At 44.4% G+C, this 25,149-nt stretch overlaps 1 long non-coding RNA gene across 1 annotated transcript; it reads right to left on the bottom strand.

Annotated features, from left to right (window-relative positions):
- Positions 1-1,317: 1,317 nt before the first annotated feature.
- On the bottom strand, positions 1,318-9,462 carry LOC142579800 (uncharacterized). The gene is made up of 4 exons (XR_012827453.1): positions 9,319-9,462; positions 4,859-4,975; positions 4,525-4,644; positions 1,318-1,598 (listed from the first exon to the last, which is right to left on the bottom strand). It is a non-coding gene; the product is annotated as an uncharacterized LOC142579800 (long non-coding RNA).
- Positions 9,463-25,149: the final 15,687 nt, after the last annotated feature.

Below are 25,149 nucleotides of genomic sequence, written 5' to 3'. Positions count from 1 at the left end.
TGACATTGCTGTCTCATTCTGGTAGAAATTACTTACCACAATATTTAGCAAAATTATTTGCGGGAGGAAAATTCGATGCTTAGTTTCAGTGACGATAGAGAAAAGAGAAAGCTTCCCAGCTTCATCGTTTTCGAGGACTTACCATATGTATTATTAAGTTCTGCGTCTGACAAATAGCCAAGCGCTACAATTTGCAAATATGTAACCCAATGATAGTGCTGTAACACGCTTGCTATGTCGGTTATGTTTAGAGGGAGGTACAAACCCAGATATACGAAACGTTGAGAAGACATTTGCTTTAGAAAGCGCCCGCTGTGAATAATAACAAATATAAGTAACGCGGGCCGACAGTCTTATCTGATCACACAGCACAAAACTATGGACAAATAGAAAAGGCCCACAAATGCACCAAAGATGACACAAACGCCCGTGTAATTCCACACGCCTACACAGCCAATCCGCTGCTCTGCGATGCTATTATCGGAATACTCTCTATTTTAACAGGGCCAGCCACTCCACATTTTCGTGCCTCAGCATTCCCTCGTCTATAAGAGCAAAAAGTTTTCACGATTGTCATTTCTTGCCGTGTTCGTAGGTGGCATCAGGATATTCACTGCAGCGCAGTTTCTTTAGTGTACGCGATTTGAGTAGATACGTACAAGGGGCCGCAATTCCATCTTATCGCGTATATTCTGAGCAGTTCATTCACCATGCGTGATTTTTTTAACGTTTGTTAGTGTCCGCCGAAGTTTTCTTGGCCAGCGTGAACGCTCAAACGCGACTATCTATGCTTGTGTTTTCCCTTTGTTTTGTTCACAAAGACTGCCCAGTTTGCCAGCTAATTTTGAACAGCGGAAGCGTTATGATGTTCGAGGACACAAGAAGGGCGCCGACGCACGCAAATTACAAACTGATGACAATGCTCGCCAGTCAAGTGCACTTTGTGTCCAGCATTGAATCCTGCCGTGTCTCTCCGCTGTAAACATGTCGGCATAACTTTATTGTCCTCCGATAGACTACCCCAGTTAAAAATTTAATAAGTGGTCAACCAAAAGACAAAATTAACACTTTGGTGCAAACTCTACCAACATCGCAAGCGGAGCTGGCACCGAAAGTAAGTGTAAGCCGCACGTGTTTATTATAAAAGAGGGAATGGTCATTGCGGAGAGCCTTTTTAGCAAGGCTCGAAACGTGTTAGAGTGAGCAGCTCACCGCTCTAATCAAGTCAGTGTTGCACAGCAAAAAACTGTAAATTTCTAGATATTAGCAATTTGCATGATTCCGTACGCCACAAGTTAACGGACCAAGAAAGGGTTTCTTTACTCTCATTCTTTATTTTTCAAACATCTGTTTTCTTGGATAAATATATATGGAAAGTTGACGTTGAGCAATGTATTGTGCCTGTGTCAATATTCCATGGCTACTTTGATGAATTTTCAGCAGTGTGGACGGTGTGAGGTCGAGAATATTCGTTTATTTCACCCATACGCAGCACTTCTTGTTTCTTCCGCACTTTTTACTTGTTTCTCTCAAGCTATTGCAGGTGTAGTTCACGGGTCGACACACGCCTCCAAACGCCTCGCAAGAATTCTTCTTTTCTGTGCATGCGGAAAAAGTATACAAGTGCGTGAGAAGTAGCGTTATTATTTTCGCCACCTTTGTTAGTGATGTGTAGAAGAGAACATCGTACTGCACGAAATATACCAGGGTGCCTATCTTACTTATGCATTATCAGATATTTATTACATATGTCGAAGGCATCCCTCTGGTTTAAACATGAATGGTACCTCCTGTATGGGCACCGCGCCCACCTGTTCATCACTGTCGGGGAGAACCCCCTAAACAGTCGCAAATAAGAAGCAACAGAGGTGCAGGAAACGTCCTCTACAGATAACTTTTGGTGTTGTGTGCCAGCCTTAAAAACACGTAAAAGGTGACCCGCCGAAAAACGCAAACCAGAGGCTTGGGCACTCCATTTTATTTTATGTACTACTTACAGTTTGGCCCAACATTCATCCGTTTAATTAGACCGCGTGTTTACATGAGATTTACATGAGGTGTATCACTTATTTACCTAAGAAGACAAGTTGCGTGCTCAAATACCACAGACGGGCCAGTCGTGAATTTCGAAAGGTTTAACATCACAAATTCATGTTCTTAACTCATTCGTAAGATGGTTGAATGTACCGACAATACCCGTACGGTTTGAATATGTAATATGTCAGTCAGTATGAAAATTAAATAATCTTTTTATGTGTAAGTGAATGGAAATTCTGCGCAACTCCTTGTAATTTTCAATGAAACTCCTATTGTTTCCTCGAAATATTTCAAACACACAGAGAATAAGCATATTCAGCAAAAAAAGAAGAAAATATTTTCCGAAACGTATTTGAAGTATAGTGGGACAGCATCTGGGAAAATGGTAAAAGCGAGCTTCTTCCCAAGCTACCAATGCCATAACTGCAAATCTTGCAAATACAGCTCTTGGGGGAGAAAAAGATATGTGTACATTGTATTTGTTCTACTTTACCTGCGTGATAGCATTGCAGCCCAGATATTCCATCATTCTTTCTCTCGTTAACATTCCCTCAAAAACAAAAAAAGAGGAACCCGTGCTTAATATTTTTTTACAGGCTAATTTGCGAGTATAGATAACTTGAGTGTCCCAAACAAATAAAGCTCCAAATTGATTTCTCATAGCACGGCTTAAACTGCCAGTGTCGCGGAGCTGGGGTTGCGGGTGCGATACTAGTGCTTTGCGACCACACGTGATGCACATCGGGCTGCACAATGAGTTTACACAAAACGCTTCCGGCGCATCGGCCGTCACAAAGTTAAAAAAAATATTGAATTGACCGAAGCATCGAGCGAAAGTTTGTAAAATTCAGAAGACATTGAAGTCAAGGAAATCGTAGAGGTAACTAGATTTGATTGGAAGTGAAATGTAGAAAAGAATGAAGAAAAAGGCAAATGATATGGGGTAAAAACGATTACTTGTCGCTGGTGGAAACAGAACGCACAATCTTTCGCTTAACGCGTGTGATGCAGTCTCAATTGTGCTACAGCCATGATCATCAATCCGTGCACTAACGTAGGTATTTGTGTGTACAAGACTTTGCCCAGAGGCTGCTCGCCCGTGTTACTAAGAGCCATGGCTGCCGTATGTAAAACAGCTTTTTTGACTAAAACAAAGGGTGCTCCGCATATTCCAGTTGTCAGTTTAATAAATAAATGGTCCCTGAAACAATCTTCACGTGAGTTTGACTGAATTACCACGTTTCATTGCAATTTTACGTTACGTTTGGCAGTGTGTTGTGAAAACTCTAAGCTTCACAGAGTGCATCATCGGCTAAAATTAGGGAAACAGTATTGATAACATGTAGGCGTTGCTACGAGTAGGTGGGTTAAATGCGACTTTCGTAATAAAACACGTATTTCAGTGCTCTAGAGCGTAAAGAGTGTTTCACGAATGTTGCAAAATTTACCCAACTGCCGCATCCTAACTGCAAATGCCACGGAGATCGAATTTATTGAAAATGAGGAAACACTTAACCTGTTAAAATTGAATTGTTGTGGAAAAAATAAGCCAGTTGCTAAACTGATTAATTCGGCAGCAGTTTTCTATAATCAGCAACAGCGTCATTAATGTCCGGATCACTGCAATGTCTTCTTAAGTTTAATTTTTTCAGTTGTTCATTCCTTATGAAGCCAGCATATAGTGTCTAATATTCCGTCAACATATCGCCACATATATCAGATAAGCGCATACCAGGTAAAGGACTAATGCTACCAGATGTAGTGATGCGGCGTAGCGCTTTAACAGAAATGGCGCTATCAATGCCTATAATGTGCTTGCGCTACCAGCATCATCACGTACATTCTTAATGTACTATCGTGTTCAATACGAGTTGGAACAAGGGCATACGCCCATCAGTTTTTTTTAATAATAAGAAAGACAAAAGTCATTTTCCTTGCAAACAGGTTGCTACCAGTAATCGGAACGATGGTCAGCTACTGTCTGTGTGGGCGTTGTCATGCAGCCTTACCGGCATGTATGCCCGTATAGCAGCGCCTGCGCACAGGCACACACACACAAACGGATTCTCGTGTTCCAACCCATATTCAGCGTGATATTACTTCATCACCCACTTCCTATTACGTGAAGCCTTGGGAACTTGTTTCGAATGCAGTAGTTGACAATGCATGTTACAGCCCGGGATAGACGCTTCTTTATTGATAGATTTAGTGCGGAGTGAGCCTACAACAAGAAAGCAGTTTACGCTAGGAATGGCCGCATCAGGTATCAGCCGCGTTTAAATAATGATTTTCTCTGTTACTGAGATAGTAATCATGGACTAAATTGTTTTCTTAAAGCATAGTATCTACTATCACTCATATCCTAAAGTGCAAAGCAAACTCAAAAAGCTCACGTGGAACAATTTTGTATTTATGTTTTGTAGCTACAAATACCGTTTGTACAGAGACTGTGAAGTGCCATCGAAAGATGGCAAAAATGCCACTTACGTTTTTTGCAGCAAACACCTCTAAAACACTTTCCACGAATCTTGCCATTCAAAAGCGTGCACGCCTTCCTTGCCATACACGTGGTGCGTCGAGTTGTGCACTGCTTTGCACTGATGTGAGCTGCATCAAAAGTAATTGTAAAATGTTTGAAAAACTCTACCGGCTTGAGAACCAAGAAAATACGTGCTGCACAACTATGATATTGACAGTTTCATGAACAAACTATACATTCTTCATTCAAGTTACGGATCATGTAGACACCTTTATGAAGGCAAAAAAATGGTAATGATTGTTGTAAAATTACCAAAAAGGAAGCGAGGACAGAGTCACCTACTTTTGTCACAACAGACGCCTCGAAAGCAGGGGCCTCGATTTGTGCCACCAAGAAGGCCACACACATCCCTAGCAAGGCATGTGGTCCTTGGGTGACTGCACTCTTCTATACTGTTAACTGTTGGTAAACATAAAGATGAGGTCACAACTTAACTTTTAAGTAGTCAACAATATGTAATATCGTTCAAATTCAAAATAAATAGCTTTGTTGTAACGTGCGCAGCGTGCGAAAAGTCTGTAGGCTTCGTTAGTTCGATACACTTATAGCAAAAGATAATGGAGTTAAGTAGCTACTTCGCCAAAGCACACAAAAAAGTGTGGCATTTACTTAGTAATGCCTTCCAACATAACGAATCGAGTTTTTCTTTACCAATAATAACAATTCAAAAGGCTGTCCTAATATTTTTGCATATGTATTAAATGTCGAGCAAATGTATGCTTTGAAAAGAAAAGGTAATTTATTGCGATTGTAGTGCGTGAACTTATTGAACTTAAGTAAAGATCATATGCAAGGGTTGAACTTGACTAACTGAGTTTTTGACAATATTGCTTAAAACATAAAAGCGCTAACAGCTTGATTTAAGCGAGTTGGTTCATCTTGAACAAGCAAATAACTACGACAGAAGTATCCGTCCTGTCGCGTTTTTTCTTTTACTTGTTCAGGGCTTCGTCCCTTCGCACTGATTCATGTTGCACAAAAGCGTTCCCGTGCCTGAAAGCTTTCCTGGAAAACATGGCCGTACGATGTGAGCATAAAGCTTCCATGTCGGGCGCTGAAGACTGATAGGTGTTATGATTTTGGGAAGACAACTGATAATAAAGAGAGTTTTCTTCTAAGAAGGTAAGCAATGTCGAATTTCTACCACGTATTGTGGCGCATTGGCAACAAAAGAAAAAAAGGAAACAAACATATAAATTGTTCAAGTTGATGAGCCGAGTGTCTATACGATATATGTCTATTTTTACTACTTGTTGTGAGTGCTGATCTTAAGAAGAACACGGACGTGAAGGGCGACTAAAAGGAACTGGGCATTTTGTCGGGAGCCATTCGCTGCCCTGGGAAGGTAATTCCGTCGCAATCGCTGTGAACTACTATATATATATATATATATATATATATATATATATATATATATATATATATATATATATATATATATATATATATATATATATATATATATATATATATACTTTTACGCTATTCATGCTCACGCATTAGGGAAGCTTTCCATTCAGTAAGGATGCCTGCACTAATGGAAGTATTGCGCGCTCAAGGCATGCAAGAATAGTTGAACATATTAGCCTGATTTATAAATATATCGTAGCTACCCTATGTTTCCAGAAGAAAAGTGGAAAGAATAGTATAAGGGAACACTCAGGTACGCATGACTGTATCTCTGCAATGCTGTTCACTGCATTTTATATACTAATGCGCAAAGGGAGCGAGGACACAAGCGAAGTCACATTTCCTCTTAATCAAAAGGAGTTTATTTCGATATGTTCAAATCGTAGTAATTCTTTACTGCATACCTAGACCTATTCAAGGTCTAGGTATGCAGTCTAATATCTTATGTATGAGCATCAATTAGTTACGTCGCAGCAAGCAGCGGTTTGCATGTGAGAATTGGTAAAATAAAGGCTGCAGGTGAGTGGCAAGAAATTATTGAGAAATTTAGCCGAGAAATTTCAATAATAGGTTTGAATAATATAATAATATCAGTGCTGAAAACTCAAGACAAGAACACGAGATTTCTTATTTGGTACTGAGCTTTTTCAATCAGTGCAGGAGTGTATATCTCAGCGGATTGCTATACTTGGACACAGATCATGAGAAAGAAATTTACAGAAGAATCAAAATCGATTCGAGTTACTGCCAAATTATGACCAGCAAATTACCAGTATTGTTCAAAAGTTCATTGTACAATTACTGCGTTCTACCGCTAATAACATAAAGTTAGAAACTTTGAAGCTATAGGTTTGAGGTGAATTTGATAGGAAATCTCAAATCTCTTAGGACATATGCTGCATGCCCAATTTAGTCTGGCGAATGCGTACCCGGCAGCGCCTTTGGCGATAAAACTGTCTCCAGTGTTTCCATAGTAAACTGCGTCCTCCTAGCACCAATGTTGAGCGCACAGCCAAGCTCATAACGGTCGGTTCTTGTCAATCTCCCACAAATTTAGCACCGTCCGCGTGACGCTTTTCAATTCAGGCGTCCTCCACTTAGCTGCTTGTCGCTACGTCAAACCTACCACGTCGAAGCACGTTGCTTTCTTTAGATATTGCACATTGATCATATGTACTGGACTGTCATATGACAAACCACTCACTGATTATGAGGCACGTCGTAGTAGGCAACTCCGGATTAATTGCGACCCCCCCCCCCCCCCCCGGGATTCTTTACCGTGTACCCAATTCAAGGTAAACGGCCGTTATTTGCATTTCACCGTCATGGAAATGAGGCAGTCGTGGCTGGGATTTCATCCCGCCACGTGCGCATTCTTCTCCCAAGCCTTGACGGCTGCCTATGACGCAAACTGTATCAGCGTGGTAGCAGAAATCTTTATTGATGAGAACTGAGGGATGCGCACATACAGCTGATTTCATGGCTGAGTAAAAATCTTTCAAATTAAAGTATACGGCTTTACTTGCCAATATTACTATCTGATTATGAGGCACGCTGTAGCGGAGGACTCCGGGAATTTGGACCGCCTGGGGTACCTTAACGTGCACCTAAATCTAAGTACACGGGCGTTTTCGCATTTCGCCCCCATCTAAATACGGCTACCGTGGCCTGGATTCAATCCCGCGACTTCATTCTTAGCAGCCCAACACTATAGCCACTAAGCAAGCACGGCAGGAAAATAATTATGCGCGGCTCTGCTATCGCAAACACCAGAGATCAGCAGAGCTGGGTGAAGGCAAGTAAAGTAGTGCTGAACCGCGCACAAAACACACGAAAGCCGGCAACGCGTCCCTACGGCGTCAGAGGTGTCTACTACATTGTCCGCGATTCGCGTGGCCAACGCCGTAGTCGACGTCGCAGTTTTCTCCAGTCTCCACGGTGTGGTGTGCGAGGAGCATATAGGGGCACACCAGTACCCGCCGCAGAAGAACGGCCCTCCTCTCTCGCCTGATCCCCCTGCCACGCGCCACAGGAGAGGGCACGCAAATGGGCCGCGTTCTTCGCTCGAGTGCATGCCGCTCCTTCTCTCCCTTTAAGCTCCACGCACCCTCGCTGCACTGCTACGCTGCGCGATGCTATATTTATATTCTGCTTTCCCTCTCTCAGCTCTCTCTCCCCCAGATCGGTGGCGCTGCGCACGTCAAGAGAAACCGAGCGAGGTTTAACAGCTATATTGTAAAATTTTTGCACCCCGAAATGCAAAAGCTCTTGACATCTAGCTAAGAAAATCCGTCTCAAACAAATGGGCGGTTCGCTTGACATTGCGTTTGAGGCAGGGATAAAATTAAACGTAGTTTTGAGAATTGCGTGCCGGGTAAGCACACGAGCGGGTGTGCGTCTGCTTCATGCAATATATTATCCAGTGTTGAGCACTTCGAACGGTGCGCTGGACATGGTAAATTAAGAGCACTACGATATGTGCGCGTCATACGAACTACAAAGTAAAAGTGTGTGTAGTTGTTGATGAAAAAAATCGGTGTACAGAATACCAGTGTTGAAGCGTGCGTGCTCAGTGCAAAACAAATTGAGCTTGCACTTAAAGATGCCACTATGCCAAAGAGAAAGCGCAAGCCCACCGCAGAACATAGGAATATATATATATACATATATATATATATATGCACTTTATTATTATTATGCATAGGGGACTAAGGATTATTTTTGACCATTTGGGGTTCTTTAAGGTAGATTGCGAGCACGCTGTATAGGCGTTTCTACATTTCGCTCTAACTAAAATGCCTCTTTGCGAATTTGATCCCGCGACCACGTCCGTAGTAGCGCAATGTCTTAGCCACTAAGCCGCCACAGCAGGTGGACATCTGAAGAACGTGCCTACTGGCATGGGAGGAAACCGGCGAATTAATTCCTATTTGTTTTAAGTGCGCCTATTATTTTATAGGCACGCCTTTACAAGGTAATACCAAATGGTAGGAGCATAAATAAATTTAATCGTGTCAGCTTTACAACAAGTCAAGTCAAATTAAATACGTGAGCGTAATAGGCGGTACTTCGGCTATCTAAGTTCTGTTGAAACACTGACATTGTGGGTGCTCACTAAGTTATCGAAATACTACATTAAGAGCACGATGCTTTAACGTATAGAACGCTGTTATAACGTCCGAGCTTAGTGATAGAGATTTTATCCCATCGCAATTGTACCCAAACCGTACTGGTCATGCCTGAAAATTGATGAGAACCTTGTTGTTCAGGGATTCATACTAAACCAAACTGTCTGTCTGAAATCAGAGGCTCTGGTCAGTGTTACAACTTACCAATTACGACAAGACCATATAAGATGAATAGAGAGAGCATAGAGGGCATAGTGATGCCGATGGCTGCCTTCCGTGATCACTTGCTGTATGTGTAACCTGCTATTGCGATTTTTATGTGTGATCACATGAGTGCAACCTATTTGTAATGTGTGTAGAGCGGTCATGTGCTCTTATGATACTTGATCGATGTAAAAACCACTGAACTGCAGCTGTGATATATCACTGATCAGGGAAAGCTCGAGCTGACCTTGATGACAGATTGTTGCTCTTCTCACAACGGCGACTTCGTTTCTCGCTCTTAAATTCTCAATATGTCGTTCAGATTTACCATTTGGCGAGACAACTTTAATGTCTCGTTGGTGGTCGAGGTCAAACGTATTTCGCCTAAATGTGATCCAGTAGATCTGAAGTGCAGTAGTTCGCAGACCGTGCTAAATACTTTTCTACGAGGCGTCACTTACACTGTGACTGCGCCATCTCTAAAATATTACAGCCATTTTAGTATATCGAGGAAAGTATCCCAATAAGCTCACCAGACGTTCAGAGCACAATATACATGCAATTTTAGAGCGAAGAGCCCTTTTTTGCTTCCTTGCGGTTCTTAATGCTCGGTCATTGGTTGTAGGTGGCCGACATTTTACCGCCAAAAAAAAAAAATCAGACGTGCTTCACAAGAAACAATGTAGTTGCGTGGCGCATTCGTCGCCAAAACTCATCACGTCCAAAAACTTCCGATGTCAACACAGACTTAATTTTCTTACTTTTTTTTCTTCAGTGACATGTAAATTATTGAAACTACATGGTTCCATTAAGAACAGGTAAACAGTACCGATATTTTGTTTGCTACATAAAAATGTTAACATGATCGTTGTAGTGGTGATAAAATATGTTACAATATATATTTGCTGAGCATCTCACCGTGCATTATATTCACAATATAACTGATACTTAACTTACTATATGTAAATAAGACTTACATATAGGTTCCCGATATGACATGATCCCGGGGAAACATGGAGGTCCCGAGAGCAGGTGGTCGGCAACAGTGCGAAAGCAGCAATCGGCCCCGTTATAGACATGCTTTCGTACGAAGTCATCCCTTAAGGAAAAAGTACGACATGCAAGCAAACAGTATGGTAAGCATAAAATAGGAGAAATTACCATAACGTAATAAAGCATCAGCATAACAATGTGGTAATAAATGTAAGGCTCAGGTATCAGTTATATTATGAATACAATGCACAGTGAGATGCTCAGCAAATATAAATTGTAACATAGTTTATCACCACTACAAGGATCACGTTAACATTGTTATGTAGCAAAAAAAAATATCGGTATTGTTTACCTGTTCTTAATGTAACCATGTAGTTTCATTAATTTACATGTTACTGAAGGAAAAAAGTAAGAAAGGGGACGCCAAGGACATGAAAAATTATAGACCGATCAGCTTACTGTCCGTTGCCGACAAAGTATTTACCAAGGTAATCGCAAATATAATCAGGAACACCTTAGACTTCTGTCAACCAAAGAACCAGGCAGGATTTCGTAAAGGCTACTCAACAATAAACCATATTCACGCTATCAACCAGGTGATAGAGAAATGTGCAGAATATAACCAACCCTTATATATAGCTTTCATTGATTACGAGAAAGCGTTTCATTCAGTCGAAACGTCAGCAGTCATGGAGGCATTGCGGAATCAGGGAGTAGACTTGCCGTATGTAAAAATACTGAAAGATATCTGTAGAGGCTCCACAGCCACCGTAGTCCTCCATGAGAAAGCAACAAAATCAGAATAAAGAAGGGCGTCTGGCAGGAGGATACGATCTCTCCAATGCTATTCACAGCTGTTTACAGGAGGTAATCAGAGACTTGGATTGCGAAGAGTTGGGGATAAGAGTTAATAGAGAATACCTTAGTAACTGGCGAGTCGCTCATAATATTGCGTTGGTTTCTAACTCAAGGGACCAATTTCAATGCATGCTCACTCATATGGACAGAAAAAGCAGAATGGTGGGTCTAATAATTAATCCGCAGAAAACTAAAAGTAATGCTTAACAGTCTCGGAAGAGAACAGCAGTTTACGATATGTAGCGAGGCACTGGAAGTGGTAAGGGAATACATCTACTTAGGGCAGGTAGTGACCGCGGATCTGGATCATGAGACTCAAATAATCGGAAGAATAAGAATTGGCTGGCGCGCGTTTGGCACGCATTCTCTGATCATGAACAGCAGGTTGCCATTATCCCCCAAGAGAAAAGTGTATAACAGATGTGTCTTACCAGTACTCACATACGGGCAGAAACCTAGAGGCTTACGAAAAGTGTTCTACTTAAACTGAGGACGACGAAACAAGCCATGAAAAGAAGAATGATGGGTGTAACGTTAAGGAATAAGAAGAGAGCAGATGTGGTGAGGGAACAAATGCGAGGTAATGACACCTTAGTTGAAATCAAGAAAAAGAAATGGGCATAGGCAGGGTATGTAATGAGGAGGGAAGATAACCGATGATCATTAAGGATTACGGACTGGATTCCAAGAGAAGGGAAGTGCAGCAGAGGGCGGCAGAAAGTTAGGTGGGTGGATGAGATTAGGAAGTTTGCAGGGACAACATGGCCACAATTAGCACATGACCGGGGTAGTTGGAGAAATATGAGAGAGGCCTTTGCCCTGCAGTGGGCGTAGGCAGGCTGCTGCCGCCGCCTCCGCCGCCGCTGTTGCTGCTGCTACTGCTGTCGCCACCGCCGCCGCTGCTGCTTCTGCAGTAAGGATTATGTTTTTGCGTATCATGCGGATTATGCTTTGCGGCGCCAACGGCAGTGGCGCCGCCTCTGCCGCCGTCGCTGCTACTGCTGCCGCTCTTGCTGCTTCTGATGATGATGATGATAATGATGATGATGATGATGAAAAACAAAGAAAGAAGAGTTGCAGAAAACATAGAACACGATTGTGAATGCCGGTGATAGCTTTATTGCGTCACCTGCTGCATATCCAGATGCAAGCAAAGGACCACGAAATTTTTGTGCGCATCAGCACAAACGCGAAATTCGATCTCACTGACACTCACAATGTCAAATGATGCCACGACGCAGTATAGCATGTTGTACTCGCACCATACTAGCTGAAAATTCGCAGCAATCAGCATTGTAATTAATATTCTAGTGCCAAGCTCGTTACCATGCCTATCCATAGAGCGCCCGCGCTGGATGCTGAGGTGTGTTTTGATTTACGGCCCGCCACAATTTTATTATATTTAGGCAACATACCCCTTGTGTCACCTTTGGACGTTCATTCAAGGGATTGATGACGAATAGAGACATACCAATATCACACACGCATTGCCTTACACTCTAAAAACTAGAGAGGGTATCGGAGGAGTGAAGCGGCTGATTTACTCTTCAAAGCATTGTTTTACTCTCGAAAATGTCGAGTGGAATGAAATGCGTTGTTCAATCTGTCAGCAAGGAGAGAGTGAAATGTTCTTTTCACTCTGCCCTTCTGAAAGAGCGTAGAATGCCCATTTTACTCTTGCGGCAATAGAGAACAAAACGTAGCATCAGCTTCTGCTTCAACTGTAGGAGGCTGGCCCCGAACATGGCGATGTATCACTCACGCACGCTGACCAAAGAACACACCCTTTTGCTTCGAACAGACAGCCATATATAACAACAAATCCTGCACGGTGGGTAAATTCTAAGTTAGGTGCACATTCTCCGTATATGGCATGCTTTCGCCAGGAAATCGTAGCGGCGCTTAGCCGACGCGATTGACAACGTACTAGGCAAGCGCACTGTGTCTTTTGATGTCAATCGAAAAACTCAGTCGTCGCGATAACTGCATGTGACTTTATCACTTGCCGCTATCCGTAAGAGCTTTGAAAATCGCAAACACAGCCAGAACCATGGTACGGTAAATAAGATGTGAGGCGAAACGACGCTTAAAATGGTTTGTACACCTGCCCATGATTCCGAGCCTATGCGGAGCGTGCTTAGCATGCGTTTTGTGTGATTGAATTTATTCAGTTTGGCAGTCTGCTCTGTACGGAACGCTGTTGAAATGAGAAGTCACATAACATAAGGCGTCATTTTGCTGGCGGCATGCTTTCCTTATAAATAAGCCGCGCGCTTGATGGTGTCTCGCCCATGGGTAATCTGCGACCACTCAAGTTACGTGCAGCACCAGTGCTAGTTAGAAACTACACCGCTGGCATTCAGCTGCATGCTTCAAGAAATTAGTTGGGCGCGTTATCTTGAACTTACTGAAAACGCATGAGGAATTACTGTTTTATGCTGATTAAAGTATAAAGCCCATATAAGCGATCTTGAGAGCGACAGCTACATGCGATGCGATGGAGACGGCAGTTGCGTTCGCTCGTCGTCTACAAATCGTACTCTGTGCGAACGACGATATTCAGCAACCTCTCCCTGGTGTTGCCGGTATGAGGGCTGCAAATACTCGTCTAAACTAGCGTGACGTGTGCTTCAGTAGATTAAGTTGATGTATTTTACTGTAAAAAGTAGCATAAAATATTTTGGGAGGTCTTGAAGTAGATCTCTATCCTTGCACGAATTAAAATTGAATCCTTCGCTCGTTCCGCGCGACAATCGGTAGTATTTGAGCGATGTACATCCAGTTCCGGCTTCGCGCTATTCGCAAGTGGCTGATTGCATATCCGGACGACGAGCTACAATTTCTAGATTTCCGGAACCGAGCGATCTGCTAAAGCGGCGGCCCGTTTTGTTGCTCGAAGCCGTCGCTCGTCGCCGTCGCGCAATAAATCGGTCTCATGCAGTTTATCACTAAGACCGAACTGCTTTTGCTCATGTATTGAAATGGTGCGATTATATGTCAGATTTTTTGTCTCCTCTTACGGTTTTCGAGCAAGGTGCGAATCTGAAAGGGTGCTTATGTCCACGAACTCGGTGAATTATCAAGCGGCGAGTTATGCATCGGCATCGAGTACAACGGCTGCTCTGTGGAAATACAATTACAGGGACGCTTTGCATACGCTTATTGTTTTGGAGATGCCTGTGCGTTTGTTAATATGACTTTGTGTTTCAGAGTTGTGTCATATGAACAGCTAAATAACACTTCCTCTGGGGGGTACAAGCGTAATGTGTGCATCTTGCTACCGTATGGCACATCAAAATGTGTTTATCGCTTTAATATTTTTAATGGAGAAATAAAATATCAAAATAAAACGTTGCTTTAATTCCGTGTTGCCAGTCGTCTGTCGTACACAAAACAAACAGTTCGTCTAACTATAGTCCAACTGAAACTTCTACATGCCTTCAAGAATGTTGAATTCTAGATTTCAAACTGCAGCAGTAGTCGAGTCTGTCAAAAATGAAATCCATTGCGCACATCATAAATGAAATAAGTTCATGCATTTTAGTAAGCTTAGATGTAGACCGCGGTGAACTTTGTTGTTAGTATTAAAATGTGGGTAAGCTTGCTATAACAAGCCTTGTTGCCCTTTCTTATAGGTACATCTAGACATATCATTTGAACTGGAGGACCATATTTTCATCCTTACTGAGCATCATGTTTGCAGATATGATCTTCAAATTATGGCTTCAGCAGTGGCACAACCAGAGATGATACGAGGGGCATACGGGGCACGTGCTTAGGGTGTGTCACAAGTGGTGTTTGTGACACACCAGAATAATGACAGACTTATGACTTCTGGCAATGACCAACACTCTATTTATTAGTAGGAGTACTTTCACATTGTTCCTCAATGAGGATGAACTGTCGGTTATTTCTCTTTTGTTTAAATCCAAAAATTGAAGTTTAGCAGTGGACTGTTGCAGTCAATCAGATGTTTCGCATGTATTTCAGTAGAAAGACTAACAGGTAAGACTTTCTTTTAGTGCCATGACCTTACTTCTTGACTGTCTTGATGTTGTTTTACACCATGTCCTCCTGTTGACTTTTGCACACGGTATTTTACAGGCACCCGCTTTATATAACAAAAGAAGGTAGCTGCAAGGACACAACGATATAAAAGAGCCAGCCCAGCGCAACTCCACGTAGGGCAGAGGAGCGCACGCCAAAGACTCAAAATACAATGCTATGCAATTTGGATGAGAAAACTAGAATGCGGGTATATTGGGTGTGCCATTTGACTAGGTGTCAACAACACTTTCAAAATACAGTGCCACACCAAGGTGAAAATTCTCACGTGCTCAAGGCAGTCATCTTAACATGTTCTATTTATGTAATGTCTCTGATGGGAAAGTCAAAATCAAGTGTGCTCTCTGGAGACAAACACATAGGAGCAAGCGTCATTGAAAAGATAGAAATGTCTTTTAAAAAAAAGCTGATTAGCTTTGTGAGAAGTGACTGCTTTTTGTCTTGTTTGTCAACCGATATATCCATCTGATAAAAAATAGTGGTACGATGAAATTGCACATTTGCGTAGTGACATGACACATACTTGCAATGAGCACGGTGCCTGTGTTCACTACAACATGCAACATCCCATGCTTGGTTAAGTGCTTACATATATTTGCCATTTAACAGCTTTGAAATGAAACACCACGTAAATGCAAGGGTGCAAATACAAACTACTGTCATTCTGTATTTCAAATGTTTACATGAAGCAGACAGAATTTCATGTCTGCTCTTTTATCTATTTTTTGAAGCTAATATTAGAATTATGGCTTCCTTTTAGGTTCCAGAAAGGGGAAGCATTGGGGGAAAAGAATCCCATGTTTAAGAAGTCATTATCGTTTAAGTGCATGCTCATGAAACCAGTTCATTAGAACAGCTCATGCTTCCCGAAGCGAAAGCAAGGAGTAATTAAGTCCTTTAACTGTGTATACCGTTATATATAACTGTGTATACCGTATACTCAATCTACTTGCCAACCAAGTATGCTAGTGGAGGTAGAGATGCGTTCAATGCAAAGAACTGAAACCATCTGAGTAGAGCACTTGTTCATCAATTGGTGGTTGTGAACATATAGTCTTAAACGAAAGCCCCTTAGTTTCATGGCTTCTGTAGACATAATTTTTATACGGCAAAATAAAATAAAGCACTTTTGCACATGGTAAATTTCTGGACATGAGATAGAGTGCACAGTCAGGCAATGCTTTAATCTTCCCGGACACTTATGTACTTGTTTTGAGACGAAGATTCTACGAAGTGCGATATTTTTTTTTTAATTTTAACGCATCTTAACCACTTCAGTAGGAAAAAATCTTTGGTTTCAGGTAGTTGGTTCATTGCGCAAGCATATGGATAGTCGCATGCAAAATCCACATTCATGGAAGGGATATGTTAAACAGTATGGTGCCATTCTCAATTTATTATTTGCTTATTTGTTTGAGTTTCTCGTGCACTTCCCTGCCTGCTGTTATGTTTAGGTCGCCTTTGATGCATGATATTCATTACATCTGATTCTTGGTTCACATCTGAAGCCATGCTTACTTTAGTTAGATTGAATTTTCAATGAGTCACAATAATGGAACATGTAATTATGCATGCTCGTTCTCAGAAGTATAGCAGTATTACCGTAATGGGAATGAAAAGCTACCATATATGAAAAGATATTTACGCTCTGAAGGTGCGTCTGAAATGTAGGAGAGAACACAAGGACGTCGTCGATGTAACAAAGGCAAGTTGACCATTTGAAACATTGAAGCACAGAGTCGATCATCCTTTTGAACGTGGCGGGGCAATTGCATAAACTGAGCGACATAACCTTGAATTGTTAGAAGCCATCTGGAGTAACGAAAGCAGTCTTTTCTTCGTGTTGCTCATCCACGGAAATCTGTCAATAACCAGATGGAAGTTCGGTGGACGAAAAGTATTTGGCACCGCGAAGACAATCAAGAACGTCGTCCATTCGTGGTAAAGGGTAAACGTACTTTTTGGCAATTCGGTTTAGGTGGCGGTAATCAAGGCAGAAACACTACGTGGCATCTTTCTTTTTGAAGAGCACGATCGGCGACGCCCAAGGACTCAACGACAGCTCAACAATGCCGCGGGCGAGCATCTTCTTTACTTCCTGCTGAATAACTAGCCACTCTGCCGTGGACACGCGACACGGTAGGCGGTGGATGGGAACAGCATCACCGGTGTTTATCCGATGCTTACCAAGTGACATCTGACCAAGTAGTCGATTGTCAGTGTCAAATGTGTCGCGGTAGAAAAGCAAAAGACGATATAGGGCGGCTACTTGGTCAGGTGCAAGGTCCGGAGCCACCATGGGACGTAATGGGCAGTCGAGGTGCAAGGAATCCTGCGGGTAATCAGGAGGATCTCGAGACGCGTCGGCTGCAAAAGCAGTGACGTGGTCGGCTGTCACTGACCGGAGCGTGGCCACCGCTATGCCTACAGGTAACACTTGCTTCCTCAAGCCAAAATTGATAACGGGGAGACACATCCGATTAACAGCGATGGTTACGACGGAGTGTGGCACAGAGATGTCGCCCACCAGGAGGACATCCCGAATAGGTGCGATGACATAGACGCCATCACGCACGGTTGCCGTTGAGGCTAATTAAACGAAGGTTAGGGCTTTTCGAGGTAAGCGAACAAACGCTGTAGTGCAGAGGGTGTTCGCTTGTTCGGGGCGAACGTCTGAAAGAAGAGGAAGCTTGAGGCACAGCGTACCGGTGGCACAGTCGATGAGGGCAGAATGCATCGTCAGATAGTCGAGCCTGAAGATTATGTCATCAGGGCAACTGGTCAGCATGGTGAACAGGACTGGAACTTAGCGGCCAGCAATTCCTATGAGAGCACTGCACATACCCCTCACGGCAACAGTGGCGCATCAGCTGCGCGTACGGCTTGAATGATGGCAGGCGTAAGAACTTTTTTGAGGCGATGACATAGGTTATCGCTCATTATGGACACTTGGGCTCCAGTATGAATTAATGCCGTCAACGGAACACCATCTACGTCTACTTCAATTAGGTTCATGTTGGCGAGGAGCGTCAACGGAGGATTTGGAAAGGACGAACGTGATGCAGCACTACCTCCAAGAACTGCACTGCCTAGTTTTCCGTCCCGGAGGGTCCATAATTGGTCGGGGACGAATAGCGGTGTGGCTGGGGCGACGGGGACCGACGGCGCTGAGGTGACCGCGAGCGATCAGGACGACTGACATCGACGGATACGTCAGAGGTAGGAGGCATACGGCGAGGTGAGTAACGGCGCGGGTTGGCATATGGGCGAGGAGATGGGGAAAAGGAGCTTGAATACGGCGACGTCCAGGAGGTGTGGCAGCGGCTAGCGACGTGTCCAATGCGGAGGCAACGGAAGTAAATGGGCTCGTCGTCCGGAGTTCTCCACTCGGTAGGGTTACGGTATCTGGGAGGGGAATATAGATTGCCGTGAGGCGTAGCAATTGGCAGCGGTCACGCGTCAGGTCGGTAGATGGAGCAGGCAGCAAGAAAACCTAGGTTTGCAAATTCTTGCCGCACAACTGCCTGAATGAGAGAGATCGCTCGGGCTGGTTGGTCACTGGTGGGGACAAGGGGGCGTTGATGGAACGGCGCAGGACTTGTGATCTCGAGCTCGCGGCGAACAGTAAGTGTTACGTGCTCATTTAAAGGTGGTGAAGCGGTAAGGTCGACGCAAGACGATGTCGCAGCCGTGTTAGGGCGCCGGGAGAACTGTGGAATGATGCGGCGGCTTTTCGCGAGCACGAAGCGGCGGCATCACTTGACAGTGACGTTTATGGTGGACACATTGTTGAAGACCAACAAGTTGAACGCCTCGTCCGCGGTGCTTTTGAGTACGTGGCCGACTTTGTCAACCTCGGCCATTTTCTCGTCAACATTCCTGCAAAGAGCGATCACGTCTTTTATGAACTAGACATACGATTCATTAGAAGAATGAACTCGGGTAGCAAGCTATTTTCTAGGAGCCAGCTGCCGACCGGTGAGATTTCCAGAGAGGTCGCTGAGCTTCTTCTTGAAAGCATCCCAGCTAGAGATCTCGTCCTCGTGTGTCTGTAACCAGACAGAAGGAGATCCGTCCAAGTAGAACATAACATTGGCTAGCATAATGATAAGGTGCCAGCGGTTGTTCCGGCTAACACGCTCATACAGACTGAGCCAGTCTTCGTCGTCTACATTATCTTCGCCGGAGAATATAGCAGGATCGCGGGGATTGTTAACCGTAATGTACGGTGTTGTCGGGGTCGCAGGAGACGGAAACCAGGGGTCGTCACCGCAAGTCATGGCGGAAAGCAGGACGGTGCAGCCGCTGCGCTTCTCCATGGCGAGGACGGGGAACGGCCTCCTCTACGAAAATGTAAAGCGAGCGAAGGATTAAAACTGGAGACTATTTACAAAATATATTTAAAAAGGAGAATACAGCACTGGCCAGTTCAGCCAACAGCTCGAGAGCCAGCGCGCGTTCTTCTTCCTCTTTTCTCGAGTGATGGCGCCCACGCGCCTCGTTCAAACGATCAAATACCACACACGTGTAGCAATATAGAACAGTGCAATTACAACATGTGTTCATTCTTAGATGTTTGCTCAGAACTCTCGTCTGTTGAATGTGGTGCAACTCTTGCACAAGAGATTTTCTCAGCGGGAAGGGCACTTCACACCTGCTGCCGTACACTTCCTCGCACGTTCTTTCAGCACGATTTCGATTCTGCCAACCTCCAAATCGAAGGACGCAGAATAGCTGCTGATATTCGTTGACTGACTACGGAACAATCTTCGAGTGCCTCGCACAACAATGGTGCCAGGATGGCAATGTTTTATTTTTTGACAATGAAAGAAGTCGCTCTTACAAGCTTGGTCATTCATAATAACTTGCCGACTACCCATGCCCATGCGCTTGACAACCTGCCATCGACAGGCGCTAGGATCGATCCACTTTGGTTCACACCACCTTTTTCTTGTGCCACCTTGTTAGAGCTCAAAGCTGTAAAGGAACTTATGTCTTTCTTGAGGCCGACTGTCCTATCTGAATGCCTTTGACTTGCTCAGGCCCTCCGCGTGCGTGCGCGAGTTCAGCGCGGCTTTTCTCTGCCTTTCCTCTCCCTCACTATCTCATCTTTCTATTCCCATTTTCCCGTCACCCAGAGTAGTCAGCTAACCAGACAAATTTATTGTTAATGTCCCTGTCTTCTTCTTCATTTCCTCCTTCACCTTGGTAGCCCTAATAATGCAACAGGTCGACCACAGAGACTCAATGTGCATTGAAGAAGATTGCTTCAGTCTCGTTCGCGTCGATCAGTCAGTCAGCTTCGGTTCGAACACTGCACATCGTGATATTTAAATGGCGAAATCGTCTTTGTCATGCACCTCGGGCACCCCAGCGTTTTCATTACAGCCCACTGCAAAATCATTACACGAAACATTCATTGGTAAATGATACGCACAAACCACACTTTTAAATTGCTTGCATTTGTCGAACATGAACGCAGTTGTATATGGGGACGCTTTAACTGCAGCGACTTGCCTTTCAGGTTTCATCCATACTTACGTTTGATGGGCAATACATCCAAGACTTTAGGGCGTTGTAGTGGAAATAATAAAGTGAACAACGTCCCGTCGAGCATTGTTTCGCAGAGCTTGGAAATAATGGCACTCCGTACAATGTCGTCATCTATTGTTGTGTCCTAGTGACAATGTAAAGAGGTAAACCAAAGCTTAGCGGTGAAGCTCTGCAGAGGCATAGTTAAAGGGTTTCAAAATAAGTTCCGATAATTGAATTTTACGCTTTAAGCTTCCTACTATATACTTAAACGTAGCAATGACAGCAAGGACCACTCACTGGCGGCGGCGTCAGAGAGACCACTTTATCAGCGATTGCAGCGGCGAAGGAACAGTTTACAAAAGGTTCGGTGCCATGCGGCAGTATGGTTCTTATCGAGGGAAAGTCAGGATGCGTTAATGCAAAAGTTTTGTTCAACAGTTCTCGTAATACGCAAAGGTCCGCTTGCTGTTTTATATTGTACTAACTAATTTATCATTATTGTGAAGAGCGAAAGAAAACGATGCCGTTGACGCCGAAGTTCGCACGGGTTAGTTCATCATTGAACTACGCGTGGGCCTGACCTCACCAATTCAGCCATGGCCCTCTGTTACTCCGAATATGTTTCGAGGTACCGTTTTGCCACGTATGGTCAGCACAAGTTGAAATACTCCAGGGAACGCGACCGTCCGTGGAGCTGCAGGCCGACCGGTAGGCGTTCGCCAGCACGAGTACTGCGGTTCGAAGTTTGGCCAGGCCTGTTGTGAAACTCCTTGCCGGGAGCATTCCGGATCGCGGATGTCTCTTCGGTCAGGTGTTCTGTACAGTGTCTAACGACCACACATGCGCCGGGCTGGGCACGGAACGGTCGCCGACCATTCTAGCAAAGTACACTGCGGCTCGGATGCCAGCTGACTGCTGAGCGGTCGTCGCCGGCTTGTGAAGAGCCATCATTTTCTCACCCACCAACATCGAGCCGTGTTCTACGTCGTGATTTCATCACACCTCACTACGGCAACCTCTCGTCTCCTGTCGACGTACGATGAACTGCTTAGAATTGTTTGTTTCTCGGACTCGGGCCAACCTGACTCCTTCTAACCGATTATGTGCGTCATGTCATGTGCCTTAAGCTCCCGTGTGGTTGTAGTTTGATCGTTGCAGTTTTTATAATGTAGTTGGGTTTTCAACGTGAATTCTACTATTTTTCTTGTCCTTTTCCTCACTGCGAAGTACGCAAGGCAGATATGACGAAAGTAATCAATTTAACACTGTTGTTATTGCAGATGTTTTGGCGCCGCTCCTTCCGTTTCTCTCCTTTGAAATATTGCTTTGAAGAGCATTGGTATTCGGACAATACCGACAAAAACCTTGCTGCGCACAATAAAATGAAAGTGGAGGGAAAAGGAAATAAGAAACGAGCCACATAAGTCACACTGCGCTGCTTTCTCTGTTCTGACGCACGTAGTGTTTTCGACCCGTGTATATTCTATGTTTCTTAGAATGTAAGGAAGTGAATACTTAAGTAGATATATTTTTAAAACTCTTGTTCTGCAAAATCCGTTGTTTCTGCAAAAATATTCAATCGGTCACGCTCGTGTGTCTATGCAAGTGAACGTTTGCTAGCGTTTAGAAAGTGTCAGTAAAAAAGGAGAAAGAAATGCACGAGGAATTTGATCTTTTATTTATCATGAATAGCTCCCAGACAATACAATACACTACAGAAAAAAATGCTGTATCGTCACTAATCTAGAGTAGTTGTAATCATGAAATGGCTACTAGCAAACCAGATTGGTTGTAGATGGTACTAGCAGCAGTCTTAAGTTGGCTATAGTGCACGTTCGCAAAGGCACACGACGCCACAGCACGTCACACCACACGATACTGTGCACTGGTCTGTATGGACGCAATTGTTTCCTGTCATCGACAGTCAGAGGAAACAACTCCGTCCATATGGCGTCTTCTGCTGCCAGTGGTGCCAGCTACTTCAGCCGCTTTTCTTCTTCCAACAGTGCCGCTCGATTAGCGTATGTCGCTAGTTTTCCTTCTTGTCCTGTCGAAATGGTCGAATGGCAATGTGCAGCCCTAGGTCGTGGTACGCGGCCGCGTTGTCGCATTCGTGAACGGCCGCATAAGCCTTCCATTGTCGCAATAGTCGAGTGGTCTTGTGCTCTGGCGTATAACTCGCTAAGTGGTTGGTTTCTGGAAAACGATTCTCACCTCTCCTTGCTGAGCTTAAGCATTTCTGACGGCGATCTCATTGAAATAAGGAACGCTGGCATTAGTGACGTGATCATGTGCTATAGTACGCAGCGTGGCAACCGATGTGCCTTGTAGTGGAACTTGCTTTGTCAGGCCAAAAGTGATGACGGGGAGGCATGTCTGGTTTTCGGCAATGATTACGAATGAGTGGGGCACAGTGATAGTGCGCGCGAAAAGACATCAGGAACAGATGTGATGATGTAATCACCGTCAGGCAAAGGGAAAAAAATTAACAAATCGACGAAAGCTAAGGTAGCAGGCAGACGAAGGCGGTCGTACCAAATTGATTCGGGAGCACGGCGCGAATATGCGGGAGATGACGTAGTTCAAGACAAAGAATTCCTTACTCCTGCCCCGTCGCCTGTCGTCCAAGTCGCTGACGGTGGAACACCAGCCTATTGGCATGTGTCCGGCTCGCGTGAGTGTCGCCGGACATGAGACTTCTGTTTTATTTTATGTTCTAGAGCACTGGGGCCCTCACGACCTCATCCTGGGGCCTTGACTTTCTGTGTACAAATTCCGTTTTGATAGAGTGTTCTGCTGTCGTTGTGTAACTCGCTCTACCTGCTGCTATTGACCCTCCCGATAGTGCTCCGATACGGATATGTTCCGCAGAACATATTCACCTACATAGGTGTCTCCCCCGTTCCACCTGTACCAGACGGCGACTACATCGTATCCCCTAATCCGGATCTCCTGCTCTCGCATAACGCCGCTTTCCTCACACCGTCATTACCATTTCGGACAACACGTCCTGCCTTCCGCTTGTGAACTTTGGACTCTATACACAAGTACTCCAGCGCGGAATATCCGTGGCGCAAATAACGCCAGACAGAGAGTACCACATTTTGGCTTTAACTTGTGACAGCTCCTCGTTTTCAACTCTCGCTTCGCCACCTGTCCGTTCAGACTTGAATGCCCTAACAAAAATTATTGCTACCGATCTTCCGACCCAGCGTGCTCAAGAACTACGTTGCCTCCTTGCCTCATACTGGGACATATTCGACCTTGGAGAGCGCCCTCTAGGACAAAGGTATCTCGTAAAACACCGAATAAACACCGGTGATGTGAGCCCGATCCATCAGTAACCCAACCGCGTCTCGCCTACTGAGCGACATATCATCCAACATGAAGTTAACAAGATGCTTTCTGGAGACATAATCGAACTTTTTTTGCAGCCCAAAGGCATCACCTGTTTTACTAGTCAAAAAGAAGGACAACAGTTTGTGATCTTGCGTCTATTATTGACACCTCAACAAGGTAATAAAGAAAGACGTCTATCCGCTACCACGCGTTGACGACGCCCTGGATTGCATGCATGGGGCACAATATTTTTTGTCCATCGACCTTCGCTCCGGCTACTGGCAAATTGCCGTCGATGACATGGACCGCGAGAAGACAGCTTTTGTTAGTCGCGATGGCCTGTATCAGTTGAAAGTGATGCCTTTCGGTTTATGTAATGCCACGGCCACATTTGAACGAATGATGGACGCCCTCCTACACGGTTTCAAGTGGTCCATCTGCCTCTGTTACCTGGACGACGTGATTGTTTTTTCTCTGAATGTTGCGACACACCTCGAACGCCTATCGACGATCCTATCTGTTTGCCGTCAGGCGGGGCTACAACTAAATTCGTCCAAGTGCCACTTCGGTCGTCGTGAAATTTCCGTGCTCGGGCATCTCGTTGATTCTTCTGGTGTACGCCCTGATCCCTATAAAATGCGGGCAGTGAAGGACTTTCCGGTGCCAACATGTGCCAAGAATGTTCGCAGCTTCTTGGGCCTTTGCTCCTAATTCCGTCGGTTTTTCCAAAATTTTGCGAACGTTGCGCGTTCTCTCAATCAGCTCCTCAAGAAGGACGCTGCATTCATTTGGGGCCCTGAGCAAGCTGGTGCTTTCACCGAGATGATTGGGCTGCTTACCTCCAAAGCCATTCTCGCTCACTTTGATGAGTCAGGTCCAGCAGAAGTTCGTACCGACGCCAGTGGCCACGGTATCGGAGCTATGTTGGCACACAAACAAGGGCGAGAGCGCGTTATTGCCTACGCCAGCCGCCTTCTTTCCTCTGCGGAGAGCTATTATTCTATCACCGAATGCGAGTGTCTGGCTCTCGTTCGGGCAGTG

This window comes from Dermacentor variabilis, chromosome 4, assembly GCF_050947875.1.
Source record: "Dermacentor variabilis isolate Ectoservices chromosome 4, ASM5094787v1, whole genome shotgun sequence".
In the NCBI taxonomy this organism is placed as follows: Eukaryota; Metazoa; Arthropoda; class Arachnida; order Ixodida; family Ixodidae; genus Dermacentor; species Dermacentor variabilis.
Note: the sequence above shows the minus strand (reverse complement) of the source record. Positions and strands in the feature narration are given on the sequence as shown.